The sequence below is a fragment of the Camelus dromedarius genome, chromosome 14 (genome assembly GCF_036321535.1).
Source record: "Camelus dromedarius isolate mCamDro1 chromosome 14, mCamDro1.pat, whole genome shotgun sequence".
Classification (NCBI taxonomy): domain Eukaryota; kingdom Metazoa; phylum Chordata; class Mammalia; order Artiodactyla; family Camelidae; genus Camelus; species Camelus dromedarius.
The window spans coordinates 41,402,936-41,416,700 of NC_087449.1; the positions used below are offsets into that span (position 1 = coordinate 41,402,936).

A 13,765-nucleotide genomic window follows, 5' to 3' on the forward strand; every position below is an offset into this window, starting at 1 on the left:
GCTTGGAGCCTTCGCCTTCCTCTCCTGTGCCTAACTTTCCCCCTTGCCTTCCATCTCTTCTGTGCTCATTCAACAGATATTTGTTATTGGGAATAAAGCTCTGTGCAGAGGAACTCAACCGAGGCCCCCAAACCCAGTGGAGTCTACAAGTCACCCACTGGAGACCTTTGAAAAATAAAGAGAGATTCCTGGACTTGCAAATTCAAGTTGCCTAAAAGCAGGGAGGGGCCAGCCCCACCTAGGTCCTCACAGCCCCATCTGAGCAGCCTTTCTGTGGCTCTGAATGAGCCTTTCTGGATCAACTCTGCCTGGGCCGGGTGGGGAGGCACTGAGGCCCAGGTGTCTGGGTGTTTCCCCCATAAGGCCCTAAATACATAGCGTCTGGGCAGCCTCCAAGCTGGCCTCTCTGGGGCCTTCAGATTCTCTCCTTCCATTGATCCTGCATGTGCCACCGAACTCGTCCCCTCCCCCTCACTCCTAACACACACACACACGCTCACACCCACTATGTCACTGTGACACCAGGACCTCCATCACCGTCATCCATCCTCAAAGAGGTAGATCATCCTTAAGACCAGCCCTGCCTGGACAGAAGGTGCCAGGCACCATTTACATGACAGACACACAGATAGATTCCTGCCTCTTGCAGTTACATTCTAGAAGGGGGAAATAGATGAATATATTGTCAACTTAGCGCATACTATTTTGTGTGATATTAAAGATATGAATATATCACCTATAAGTATTTCACTTATGTCAAGTATTGTTGTAGGTGACAAGATGACCTCAGGAGAGGAAAGAAATCAGGTGGTCAGGACAGGCCTGCCTGTGAAAGTGGCATTTGAGCCAAGACCTGAGGGGTGAGGGAGGGAGCGCTGGTGTATCTGGGAAATAGTGTTCTGGGCAGAGCCGGGGTCCTGCCAGGTGGGAGCAGCCAGGAGGCCAGTGTGGCTGGAGGACTGGAGAACGGGGTTAGGGTAGAGGAGGAAAGGAAGCTGGAGGGGTGGAGTCTGTATGGATAATTGAGAAGCCATTGGAGGCCCAAGCCCTGGAGTGGCCTGATTTGCAGAATGTTCTAAAAAGCTCCCCTGGCTGTGTGTGGAGACCACACTGCGGGAAGCCAGGGTGGCATGGTAGGCTGGTGCCCAGGAGGTGATAGTGTCTCAGACCAAAGAGGCAGCCATGGAAAGTGGTTGGATTCTGGGTATAATCTGAAGGCAGAGCCAATGAGATCTGCTGACAGATGGGATGTGTAGTGTCGGAGCAGCAGTTTAGGGAGGAGAGCCCTGCTGATGCTCTCACATTTGCTCACTCTGCTTTCAGGCTAGCCAACCTCTCTAAGCCTCAGTTTCCTCATCTGGAAAATGGGGCAGTTGGGTCAATAACTTCCCAGATCTCTTATGGCTTGAAAACTCACTACTTCAGCGTAGGTCACTGGTGGCTAGGGTGGACAGGGAAGGCTCTGAGGACGTGGGGTGGAACTTACGCTTTTAAAAAGGGAGCCTTAGACCAGATACAACTGACAGAGAAAGACAAGGGAGAGGAGCATTCCAAGCAGAGGGAACAGCAGGAGCACAGGCTAGGAGGCAGGGTTGCGAGGCCCCCGAGCGATGCTGAGGAGGAGAGGGCAGACGCTGTGGCTGGAGCCCAGGGCCTCAGGAGGAAGGTGCCAGGAGCTACAGGGATGGGCGCTACTACGCCCTTTGGAATCAACCAGCAGGTTCAGGGCCCGAGCATTTTTTGCAAACACTGAGGCCCTCAAGTTTGAGCATTTTCAGATGGATACACTCAGGCAGGAAGGAACAAGGCTTGGCTCCTGTCCGGGGAGATTTAACCTCCTGGCCCAGCACTGCATAACCACAGAGTCTGCTGAGCGCAAGGAGACTCTTCTGTGTGGCAGCCAGAGTGGCAAGCCTGGTGGCTCCGGGCTCTGGCACCGTCCCGCAGCGGAACAAACAGCCCTCCCTCCGTAGATAATGGCCCTCATTGAGCATTGTGTCCATGGCCAGCACCCAGCGCGGGGCAGCTCAGCCTGGGTAAGTTTCCTCTCTTGGCTGCTTAGCAAAATATTTACACTATGCCTTTCTAGAAAGACGGTTCCTAGGAACCAACAGGCGGAGAAGCTAGAGAAAAGTGCCCCCCAGCGACCCTGCTCCCAGCTCAGATAAACGTGGTCACACACCCAGTGTGTGAACTTGGGTTGGTCACTGCCCTCCAGGACTCTTGTAAAATAAGACCTTGAGCTGGAGGATGTGAGGTCTGTGAGGCTCCCAAATTATTGGCATGTTCTCTAAGGGAAGAAAGAGCTCTATTTTCTCATGGAGGGTGTGTAGAATTTGTCTGTCCTTGAGTATTTCACAAAGGGCCTCTTTCTCAGGAAGGCATATGTGTGATTTGGGGGAAGCTGAAGATAAGAACTCTGAACCTCCCAACTTGGATCTCTCCGACTGCACCACCGACATCAGTAAAGATACCGCCCCTCTGTGTGTGTGTGTGGGGGGGGCGGTTTCAGTTGGGGGGGAGGTCACCCTGGAGGATGCTGTGCTTTAAGAGGTGTCTGGATCAACCAAGGGGACACCCAACCGTGTTGTCAGAGGAAAGTTTGGGGAAACTGGGGTATAGAAGGTTGTCCTCGACCATCCCAGAGGTTTTCCTGGAGAAGAGGGGCCAGGGGTGTCCTATGGGGTCCTCAGGACAGAATCAAAACCAGTGAGTGAAAATTGCATGGTTCATCCTTAGGAAGACACCTCGAACAATAGGCCCCATGGCTATTGCAACCCAAAACACACACACCCTTTGATCTATGGTCCCACTTCTGGGAATCTGGCCTATGGAACAATAGCACCGGTCTGTGAAGATATGTGTACAAAGGATGTTTACTGTAAAATTCTAGTGGCAAAAAAAAGAAAAGAAAAATTACAAAACTCAACAGTAGGGAAAGTTTGAAGTTTGTTGTATTCAAACTGTGGTCCATCACTCAGCGATTAAAAAGAGTGAGACAGAACCTGTCTCTGTTTAGAAAGACAGTAAAGTGCAGTGGTTAGGAATGTGAGCTGGAGGCAGACTGCCAGGGTTCAGATCCGGGCCCTGCAAACTATATTACATGATTCTCTGACCATCATTCTCCTCTTTGGTAAAGTATGGATTAGAATAGTGCCTTCCCTGTAGGCTTGATGCAGGGGAGGTGCTTTTAACTGTGCCTGGTATATGGGAACTGCTCCAAAATGTTGGCCTTCAACCTAAAAAGATTGTCCATGAGAAAAGCAAGGTGCAGAGAATTGTACCTAGGGTGATTCCATTCTTACAGAAACAAAGAATGCCTCCCCCACTCCTTTGCAAAACAAAACAAAACAAAAAGATCAATTGCTGCTGCCCCAGATTGTGAGTGGCCTCCTGAGAGCAGTGCCTACCGCAGGCTTGAGTTGTGGATGGGAGCATGCACCAGTGCCCTCGAAGGTCCCTTCCAACTCTGAGACTCTGAGACTTTGTGGGCCCATCTTGGTGATCTCAGTGGACCTCCTAGCCTGGCATTCGACCTAGCCTAATAGTCTGTTGTTCACTAAATAGATATGTCAAGACTTGTCATTGTCACGCCTGGGGAATAAGGACATTGTTGGTGGCCTGGTTTTATAAAAATGCTCATTGCCACGATGTGGGGCTCATCAGTGGGGCCCAGATGGATCCAGCTGGGACTCTCCAAGTAGGGCCCAGATCCCGCTCAGCTTGCGTGAGCCACCCCAAGGATTCCATGGCCTGACTTGAGATGAACTCTGCCTCTGTCGGCCTCAGTCACACTCAGATTCACTATCCTCCCCCGTCTCAATGCTATAGGCTTTGGGAGTGCAGGGAGAGGTGACAGGCTGAGAAGATCCCCAGCTGGGATATACCTGCTGTGCAAATCAGAGCCATGTCTTTTACTCCAGTTAAAGCCAGTTGAGATGGACATTATATATGTTAGCAGATAGAAAGCACACTGGTTAAAGGGCTACTACTAGATTTATTCATGTATTTAACAAATACATTTAAATTTTTTAAAATGTCAACCAAACAACAAAAACAACAAAATACACAATCATAGAAAACAGCAGTAAACCCACCACCCCGCTTAAAAAAGACTTCAGCAAATACAGCCCTCCACAATCACAGGCGCCTCCCTCCCCACCACAGGTTCCCATCGTCCAGAACGTGCTGTGAACATCTCAGGGTTGTTCTCTGAGCACCTACTGTGTGCTAGGCAGAATGCTGGGTGCTGATTCACCCTGATAAATGAAACAGACAGCTCTAGGAGTTTTGGAGGGTGATGGGGAACCCTACACCAGATCTACCCGGGGACCAGCTCCATCACTCTGCCAGGTGGAGGGGGCGAGGGGGACCTTCGCTGTTCATGAAGCGGGGTGCTCCCCAGTGCATCAGAAGTGAAATGGTGGGGGAGCTTTTGAGCAGGGCAGAAACCACTAATAGAACATGAGGTGATTTCAGGGGAACGTGGCTGAAGTCCCTTTTTTAATAGTAATTTCTTTCTTCTAAAACAATTCAGTAAAAATCTAGAGTTGGCAGTTACACCCATGATCCCGATTGCTAAGACAAGGCTATCTTTTAACAAATCAAATTCAAGTCAATGTAAATTAAAGTTTTATATAAATAACAGTACAGATGGTATGTGTTTCTGGCGAAACGTGGCATGGTGGTCACCAAATGGCACAGCGTTTCCCAAACAAGAACTAACGATGTGAAGGGTGGGGCCCACCTGGCATCTTTAGAGGCCGGCAGAGCCAGCCGGGAGCTGGCAAGTCGCGGCCCAAGAAGTGTTGGAGGAATGACTTAATGAATGGCTCCCTGTTTGAAACAGCATGAAAGAAATGCCCTTCAGATCTTACTGCCAAGAAGAGCTGCACTTTTTCTGAATAACTGCTGTGCTTATGGTCAGGACAACCAAGAAGGTGCAGCTCACCATGTAATCCTTCCTCTTTTTCCTGCCAGGAAGGCCTACCCTGACCCTGGAGCCCAAACAGAGCCACCCTGGGGAACTCCTAGGCTACTTCTCCGGATTCTTCTACCCCTTCTGCTCTAGATCTGATGTCTTTCATTTCACCTGCATCAATTTGTCATTTTTAATTCGAGCTCCTGTTTTGTTTTGGTAAACCACCTCTGTGGAATAAAGCAAGTTAAAACTGAAAAAAAAGGGGGGATGGTGGAATTAACTAAGTAATTAATCAATTCCTGTACAAACTGCCCAAGACCCAAAGCACTCTTGGCTCTACTGGGCCTGTTGGGGTTTCCTGCCAGGAGGTGCTGCTTCCCAGTAAATGCCTAGGTTGGACAGAGAGGGGGGCCACTGCTGGTTCTGCACCCCTAGACCTGAACCAGCCCAGCCCTGGGGGCCCACATCTCCTGCTGAACTTTGAAGCCATCTCAGAAATGGGACTTTCCCTCTAGAATCAGGGCTGGGCACCCCTCTCTGCCCCATAGAGAACTGGGTTTGCAGGCAGCTGTTCCTTTGGGCATTCCCGAGTGCACGGCAGGGCGCCCAGTCCCACCGTGTGATTGTTTCCTAACCCCTGGTTCTGCCGCTGGCCCCAGACTGTCCAGGCTGTGAAGACCATCGCCCGTCTGACTCCCACACTGCCCGGTCCCGTATATCTGCTGCCAGACCCCATGATATCCTGATGGCTTATAGCCTCAGCTCCAAACTGTATCCTCTCCCAGGCATTATGGCCTCAGAACTTCTGGGGGCCAAGGTGCTCCAAGAAGTATCATTTAAATACTAATATTTTTAAGGCAAATGATTAAAAACATTATGCTAAGCAAAAGAATCCAGACACAAAAGACCACATATTGTATGGTTCCATTTATATGAAATGTCCAGAAGAGGCAAATTTGTAGAGACAGAAAGTAGATAAATTAGTGGTTGCCAGCAGCTGGGAGGGAGGGGAATGTGGAGTGACTGCTAATGGGTCGGGGATTTCTTTCTGGAATGATGAAAATGTTCTGGAATTACATAATGAGAGTTGCACAATCTTGTGAATGTACTAAAAACCACTTAATCGTACATTTAAAAGGGTGAAATTTATGGTATGTGAATTATACTAGACACCACCTAATAGAGCAAGTTCCAAAAAGTTATGTTTATGAGACATTTAAAATTTAGAAAATTCTATTTTTTAATAGATTGATATACTCTCTAGTCTTGGAAATGAATACACTTCCTTCTCCAGAAAAGAATCAAGATGACCTCTGTAAACTGTCCATTATCTGAAGCTTTCCACAATTATAACTTCATTCGTTTGCTTTTTCTTTCACTCACAAACACCCATGAGTGCCTGCTGTGGGGCCGGCACAGAGAACATAAAGGGGCTTAAAGCACAGCTCTGCTCTCTAAAATCTGTTGCTGGAGATATGACATGTGAAACGCTCTGTACAGTGAGGGGTACAGTATAAACTGTCTTGAGCCCAGCCCTGTGCACAGAGTAAGCAATCAAGAATTGGCAGCAGTCTTGGCCACAGGAGAGGGGAGCTATGAGAGACCTGGGCAGGAAGACAGGGGTGTGATCCTGTTTGGGAAAGAAATCACTCACTTGTGCCAAAACTTATTAGGAAACCCATTTGGAGAGGTTTGTGGCATGTTAGAAGGATTTGGAGTTCTTGGGAAGGGAGTGAGTGGGGAGTCCCTGCAGGCGAGTGAGCAGGGCTCTGCCTTGCCTGGCATCCAGGGAGGTGACTCAGCACCAGCATCCCTGGCTGCCCTCCACCACTCCCTCCCGGGACATCCCTGTAGTTCCCCCTTCTAGGTGCCCCAGAGCCTCCCAGCCTGCATCCTGGGAGGGGGCAGTGTATGATCCCTGCCAGACTGGTGGAGACAATGGGCAGAGGCCGCCCCACGTCTGTCTGCGTGACAAACAGGAAACGTCATTGGGTCTCCTGAGGTTCTGGGTGAAGGAAATAGGAGCCAGGATTTCAGGCTCTCAAAGTCCCACCTCTGCCCATCTTCTCAGGTGCGAAGGTAAAGTGTGGGGGTGGGGCTGGCATCCTAGGGCTCTGGAGGGAGGCACTTAGGAAGGGGATTCTAAGCCCTGGTGAATTAATTTTTCACATCAACACACCCCTCCTGGTTCATGAGCTCAGGACACCGTATTTGTCAGTGCTAAAGATGGGGCGGGAATATAGAAATGCGTCCGATCCTGGGTGCAGACCAGGGAGCAAAGTACCCTCAGAAGCACTGGACTGAGAACGAGGGGCCTGGGTTGTGGATCCCGCCTGGTTACTCTCTAGCCTGGTGGTCTGGAGAGTCCTACAACCTCGTTGGAGCTCTGCCCCCTCCTCTGCAAAATGAGATAAGGTCCTAACTAGAGAGCAGTCTTGAGGAACTTTGCTGTTGTGAATTGATGCTCAGACTTTGTGTTTACAGCCTAAGGTGGGGAAGGGTGCATAAGCAGGAAGTCATCTCTGCAGGGAAGAATCTGGTAAAATTAGATGAGAGGGCTACCGTGAAAGCCTCCCGTGAGCTGTAATCTTGGCACCCATATGAGGTGGCATTATTAGCATTATTATGGTAATCTGAAATAGAGGGGTAAGCAAAACCCAGAGGAAGAGGGAAATTGGTCCTGTCTGGGACACTGGAGGCCCCAGGGAGAGGCTGGCAGCAGTGACAAGCAGGATTTGGCTGGACAAAAAGGGAAGCAGAGGGACCGGGCCGCAGGGCTGAGGGAGGGGATTGAACCCTCGCCAGGAGGCAGTAAGGGTCGGAGGAGCTGGGGCCCTACTGGGGTGGGGAGTGGGAGCAGGGGGTTGAGGTGCTGGAGGGGTGGGGGGGATGGGGCAAAAGGTGGAGTATCACAACCAGCAGGAGGGTGAGGTGAGGTCAGGAGCTAGAGAAGAAGCTTGGAATGTCCAAGACCACAAGAGGGGGTCCACATCCACACAGGCCCAGTCAGAAGCCTCAGCGAGGGCCAGACTCAGGCCTTCTGGGGGAGTGGGCCTCGGGCAGCTGGTAGGCCCAGGCTAGGAAGAAGAACCTTCCAGAATATCAGGATGTAAGGTCTGCAGTGACTACCTATGGTCAATACTCTCTCTTTTAATTATGGAAACAGGCAGCACAGATGGGAGATGACTTGCTCAGATAGCCCCGTGAAGGGGGGTGCAAAGCCACATCTCTAGATTCTCCAGGTCTGAGCAAAGTTCACACCTTGAGCAAAAATCCAGTTTTTCCTTATTTCCTCTATTAAGTGTGCCAGCACCACCCATAGAGGTGATATGGGGAGGTGGTTACAAGCAAAGCACATGCTCAGGAGGCACCTGCCTGCCTGGGCTCCCAACCCCACTCGTTACTGAATGTGGGACCCTCGGCAAGTCATGTGACCTTCTGTGCCTCACTTGCCTCACCTGTGAAATGGACTTAAAGACATTACCGACCTCATGGGGCTATGCTGAGGATTCAGTGCGTTTCACGTGCTGAGCAGAATACCCAGCACAGAGTCAGGGCTCAGTAATGTGAGCACTCCTTGAAGTGATCTGAGTTGATTATTCTTGTCACAACATCTGATTCATCTTTCTTAAACCACCAGTCGCTGCGTCAGTCTCTAGCTTCTGGCTCTTTTCCTTTTTCCTGACTTACATGCTCTGGGCCTGAACTTGTTCTATAGGGAGGTACTTGGGGCACGTTATAACCTATTCAATTTAGTGTTTGTCTCTTCTATTTATTCACTCATTCATTTGTTCCTAACCCACTAGGCAACCAGCAACCTGTGCTTGGACCTTTGGGAAACACAGATCAAAGGGTCCACTTCCTGCCCTACACCCCTCAGCCCAGAGTCTACTACCAGGGTGGAATTTTCAAAATCATCTGGTTTGGATGGAGAAAAGGATGTGTGGATTGTAAGAGCCTTTTTTCTTTTCTGTAGTGCAGTTTCAGAAAATTATACCTGACTATGTCTTCTTGCTTGGTGAGGACAGAGCACAAGAGATCTGGGGGGTGGGGGTTAAAGAAAGCTGAGAATTACTCCCCTCAAGGATACAACAGTGCCTTTCCCACGTGCTTGTAGCGCTCCATTGTCATCAAAAACGGAAGACACAGATCAGGACCCAGAGTGAGAATTCCTGACAAGAAATGGAGGTTAGAATTCAGTGAGAAATGAATTAAACCCAGCTCCCTGCGTGGGGCTGGTTGTACACTGGCACGCGGGATCTTCCCCTAGGTTAAACTCACAGGGGTCCCCTCTCTATTTAGGAGTGGGGTTGCGAGCCTGGTTTTCAGGAACTAGTTACCTTGCCCCTCCCTGGCCCATCTTACAGGGTCCCTTTCAAGAGTCTGACCTGATCCCTCTACCCGATAAGACTCCCCTGCCCGCCTGCCGTGGCCTTCTCTTGTTCTCGTTAGTTCACCCACCCTTTGGCTAAACATCAGTTATTAAGCACCATCTTGCCGCTGTGCTAGGTGCTGGGGTATAACAGCAAATGAGAGAGGCCCCTTGGCCTAACAGAAGTCTGTCTCTTAGGGGGAGACACACTGTAAACAAGTAAATTACAACAAATAAATTACACCGCGGTGTAAGATGTACAGAGGTGTCTGACTGAATGCAAGAAGGTCACAGAAAGCTTGGAGGATTTGATGTTTGGGGTGGTGTATTAGTCAGGCCTCTCCAAAGAAATAGGACCAATAGGATTTAAAAATATATATTTAAATATATATAGAAGTGTGTGTGTGTGTATGTATATATACAGAGAGAGAGAGAGATTTATTTTAAGAAATCAGCTCACATGCTTGTAGAAGCTGGCAAGTCCCAAATCTGCAGGGTGGGCTGGGAGGCTGCAGACCCAGAGGAGCTGCAGTTGGAGCCCTAAGGCCATCTGCTGGCGGAGTTCCTTCTTGTTTGGGTGTTGGGGGGTGGAGGTGGTTAGTCTTTGTTCTGTTAGGCCTTCAGCTGATTGGCCGAGGCTCACCCACATTATGGAGAGTAATCTGCTTACTCAAAGTCTACAGCTTTAACTGTTAATCTCAGCTAAAGAATACCTACACCTAGAATCAGGTTTGACCATACATCTGGGGACCATGGCCCAGCCAAGCTGGCACATAAAATTAACTGTCCCAGGTGAGCTTGAAGGACATTGAGAAGTCTGCTATGTGACTAAGAGGGACAGGGTGTTTGGGGTATTGGGAAAGGCATGTGTTCTGAGAATTCTTTAGCCAGAAAACACAGATCAGAGGGAGAAGGGAAAGAGGAGGCTGGAGATAAAAGCAGGAGCCCACGGAAGAGACCTTCAGAACCACACCTTGGAGCTGAAACTGTCAGGAGGCCAGCAGATCTGGGGGAGAAGACTAGTCGTGGACTAGAAACAGCCCCTGGATCCCCTTCTCCCGGCACACTTAGTGCGCACAGCTCCATGCCTCTCAGCTCCTGTGTGACAGTGGGTGGCAGGATACAGAGGGCTGGCCAATCAGCTCCCTCCAAAGGCTCTCCCCAGAATCTGAGAGAGGGCAAAAGAGCATGCTGGGTGCCCATGCAGTGGCTTGCAGGCCCCCCAGGCAGTCCAGTCATTGGCTGCTGCCTGGTGGACCACCAGGCTGCCCAGGTGAGCAGGACCAGCTGTTCCTACCCTTCATGGAACTGGGTGGCCTTTGCCATCTCAGTCGGAGCACTGAATGTGCTCTCCACAAGAGTGGACACTGCGGGGTTCTAAGACGATGGCCTTCACCTGAAAGGGCCCATCTCCCCTCCTGATGTGTCAGTATCCTAGAATGGCCATTGGCATCTCTGCCCATGAGTCACGACCCAGCAGCTGGATTTCTTAATAGCTGGAGCGTAAGTGTCCACTTCCGTGTGTTCCCTAGGCATTTTTAGATGACAGAGAAAGACATTTTGGAAAGGCTGACATCATGACATTGGAAAACAATATAAAATGCCAGCCATGAGCCAAAAATGTTGATAAAGTCTCAGGAAGATAGGAAGCCCATGAGATTTCATAGAGGGAGAAATCAGAGCAGAAGACACTACAGCCAAGACCCCAGAGGCCTGAGTGATTTTTATCCCAGAAAACCCAAACATAGTTCAAGCCAAGAGCCAACAAAACAAAAATCGGGAGTGGGCTGTCAGGGTTACAGAGTCCCTTGAAGAACTTTTCAGAGGAACAAGTCCAGTCCAACCCCTCTCACTTTCTGTAAGCAGAGACAGGCAGCCAGTGACAGGCCAAATCCTAAGAAATGCTCTCTAAGGAAAGTAACGGGGCCAGGATCTGAGAGAGAAGCCCAGCGAAGGGAGCTCCAGACATCCCCAGCCAACTCAGTGTTGGAGCTGGGGACAAGCGGGGAGTGTGGCAGCTTTGTCTCAGGGTGAAGTATCACTATACTTCTTTTAGCAACTGCAGGAGTCCACTGGCCAGCTTCCTCTGCACAGTCCTTATAGAGAAATTTGCCATCACAATGCTTTACTCTTTTATAAAGAACCCTAAATAGGATGGGTTTATGATTCCAACATCACATTCAAGGGCAAACCTGTCAGATAAATTGACTGAAGACCTCATAGGAAGTGGTATCCAGTTCATTGTTTCGCCAGTATCCTTTTTTTTTCTTCTTCTGTAGTGGTGGAAATTTTAGCAGGGCACATGGCCACCCAGCTAAAGACTACGTTTCCTAGGCTTCCTGGCAGCTAGCTGTGGCCCCATGGCTGGTGTGAACTGAAATCATAAGAGTGACTCCCAGCCTTGCCCTCCCCTGTCTCTTCCTGCTGACTAAGGTGTGGACATGGTAGTAGGAGATGGAAGATGAATGCCGTACGTGACAGAAAAGCAAGATCAAAGATACCCACGCTGTGAAGCCACCACATGAGCCCACAGCCACTGACACTCAGATTGTTACATAAGACAAATAAACTTCTGTCCTGTCTAAACCACTCTTACAGTTGAGTCCTTGTTACAGGCGCTAGAGCCTGTATCCTGACACATATACTAATTTCACAACATACTCCTTCATTCATAAATATGTATGGACAACCAGGGGCACCAAACATTAGAAGAGAACCAAGAGCAGAAAAAGAAGGCCTAAAATCAAAAAAAAAGAAGAAAAAAAAAAAAAAAAGAAAGAAAGAAAGAAAGAAAAGAAAAGAAAACAAAGAAAAAGAAGAGTTCATTCCAAAGGAAACAGATAGTTAAAATGTAAGAGAACCCTAAAATAAATTATCATTTGCATCCGTGGCAATACTTGAGAGATTATCTCATTTAATAGAAAAGAACCAGTTGCTATGAAGATGGAGTGATCAGAGAAAAGGAAAGAATTATCACAAATTAAAATAATGACTCCTGAAAAATAATTCATCAGATGAACTGAATGACACCATGGATATGGAGGAAGATCAGATTGGTGGTCTAGAAGTTAAAACTAAGAAAATATCCCAGAATGTAGAGCAAAATATATAGGATATCTAGAAGCAGAGATGACAACAATGGCAGAGGGACAGGGAGGGGTAGAAACAGTGAAAGATCTAACAGAAGAAAACTTCCCTACGTTGAAGAAACATGTACAGATTTTAAAATTAAAAAATTTCACTGAATTCAGGACAGGAATTAGTGAGAAGGAACATTTAGACATCCAATGTTGTTAAAATTTTAGAATGTCAAGTATAAAAAACAGAAAGCTTCCAGAGAGAATCAAAACTTACATCAGAATTTCTCATCAGTAATACAAGATGCCCAAGGACAGTGGAACACTGTTTTCAAAATTCTGGAGAACAATGATTTTGAACTAAGAATTCTATCTTTTCAAACTTTGAAAGCAAAATAAAGACTTTTCACGTATAAATGTTCAAAAAGTTTATCACTCAGTCATCCATATTTTTGGAAGGAAAAAGAAAAAAAAACCCTGTGGAGTTATTTCTATCAGTCAAAAAAGGAATCCAAAAAGATGCTGATGTGGGATTCAAGAAGTAAAGGAAGCCATAAATACTTCCTTTACTTGATTGGCTCTTAACTGTGAGAGACTTTTCTTCTTGTGACAAAGTTTTTATCATGTGGAATTACATTTCTTTTCTCTAGGTCCATTCATACCAAGTGGTTCTCCAGGAAAGGATGTCTTTATAATCATATTGTTTATTAGCTTCAACTTTTAGAATTTACCTATAGACTAGACTAATTGTAATATACATGAGAATGCAAATGTTATGAAACTTGACAATGTAATAATAATAAATATATAACTAACAGGAATTCAAAGGTGGACAGAGGACAGGAGGTAGAATTTCTTCATCGTTCCTAGCAGGAAGTGAATAGATACTCTCTAAGGTTGACAGACCAGGAAATAGAAATTTAAGTATATTATTGGAAGATGTTAAAGGCAACTGCCAGAACAACCAAAAATATGTAATTATCAAAAATGGTGAGATGGTATGGAAGGAAGTTGGGGGAGAGAGTAAATACAAAAAAAAAAAAATCCCTCAGCATTCATAGCAGGGAGTCAGTACTGTAACTGAATGAGGATGGTTTCTAATCCTGGGGACTGGTAGACATTGGACTTGGAGGAAGTTAACAATTTTAGAAGAAACAGGCTCCAAAACCACAATGAGGCTGCATCTCATCAGCATGTGCTGCCACGCCTGCAACTCCAGGTGTGAGATGTGCCGTGTCTGTGGGAAGGCTCCTTCTTTCACTCAACAAGTGTTTACGAGGAACTCATCTAAATAAACAGATCTGAAGACTGACTTGATTCATGTCCTCAGCTTCATCTCCCACCGCTACGCTCTGCACACCCAATCCTCTAACCATACTGAGCTGCCTGCCTTCT

The 13,765-nt window shown here is 47.8% G+C and overlaps 1 protein-coding gene across 9 annotated transcripts in view; it reads left to right on the forward strand.

Annotated features, from left to right (window-relative positions):
* HIVEP3 (HIVEP zinc finger 3) overlaps positions 1-13,765 on the forward strand; it is a 449,220-nt gene that overhangs the window by 363,046 nt on the left and 72,409 nt on the right. Inside the window, exon 5 of one of the 9 annotated variants that reach the window (XM_064493681.1) lies at positions 8,728-8,871. The exons of the other annotated variants lie outside the window; for them this stretch is intronic. The gene's annotated coding sequence lies outside the window, so the exon portion shown is untranslated. The remainder of the gene's footprint in view (positions 1-8,727; positions 8,872-13,765) is intronic. 9 annotated transcript variants of the gene reach the window in all.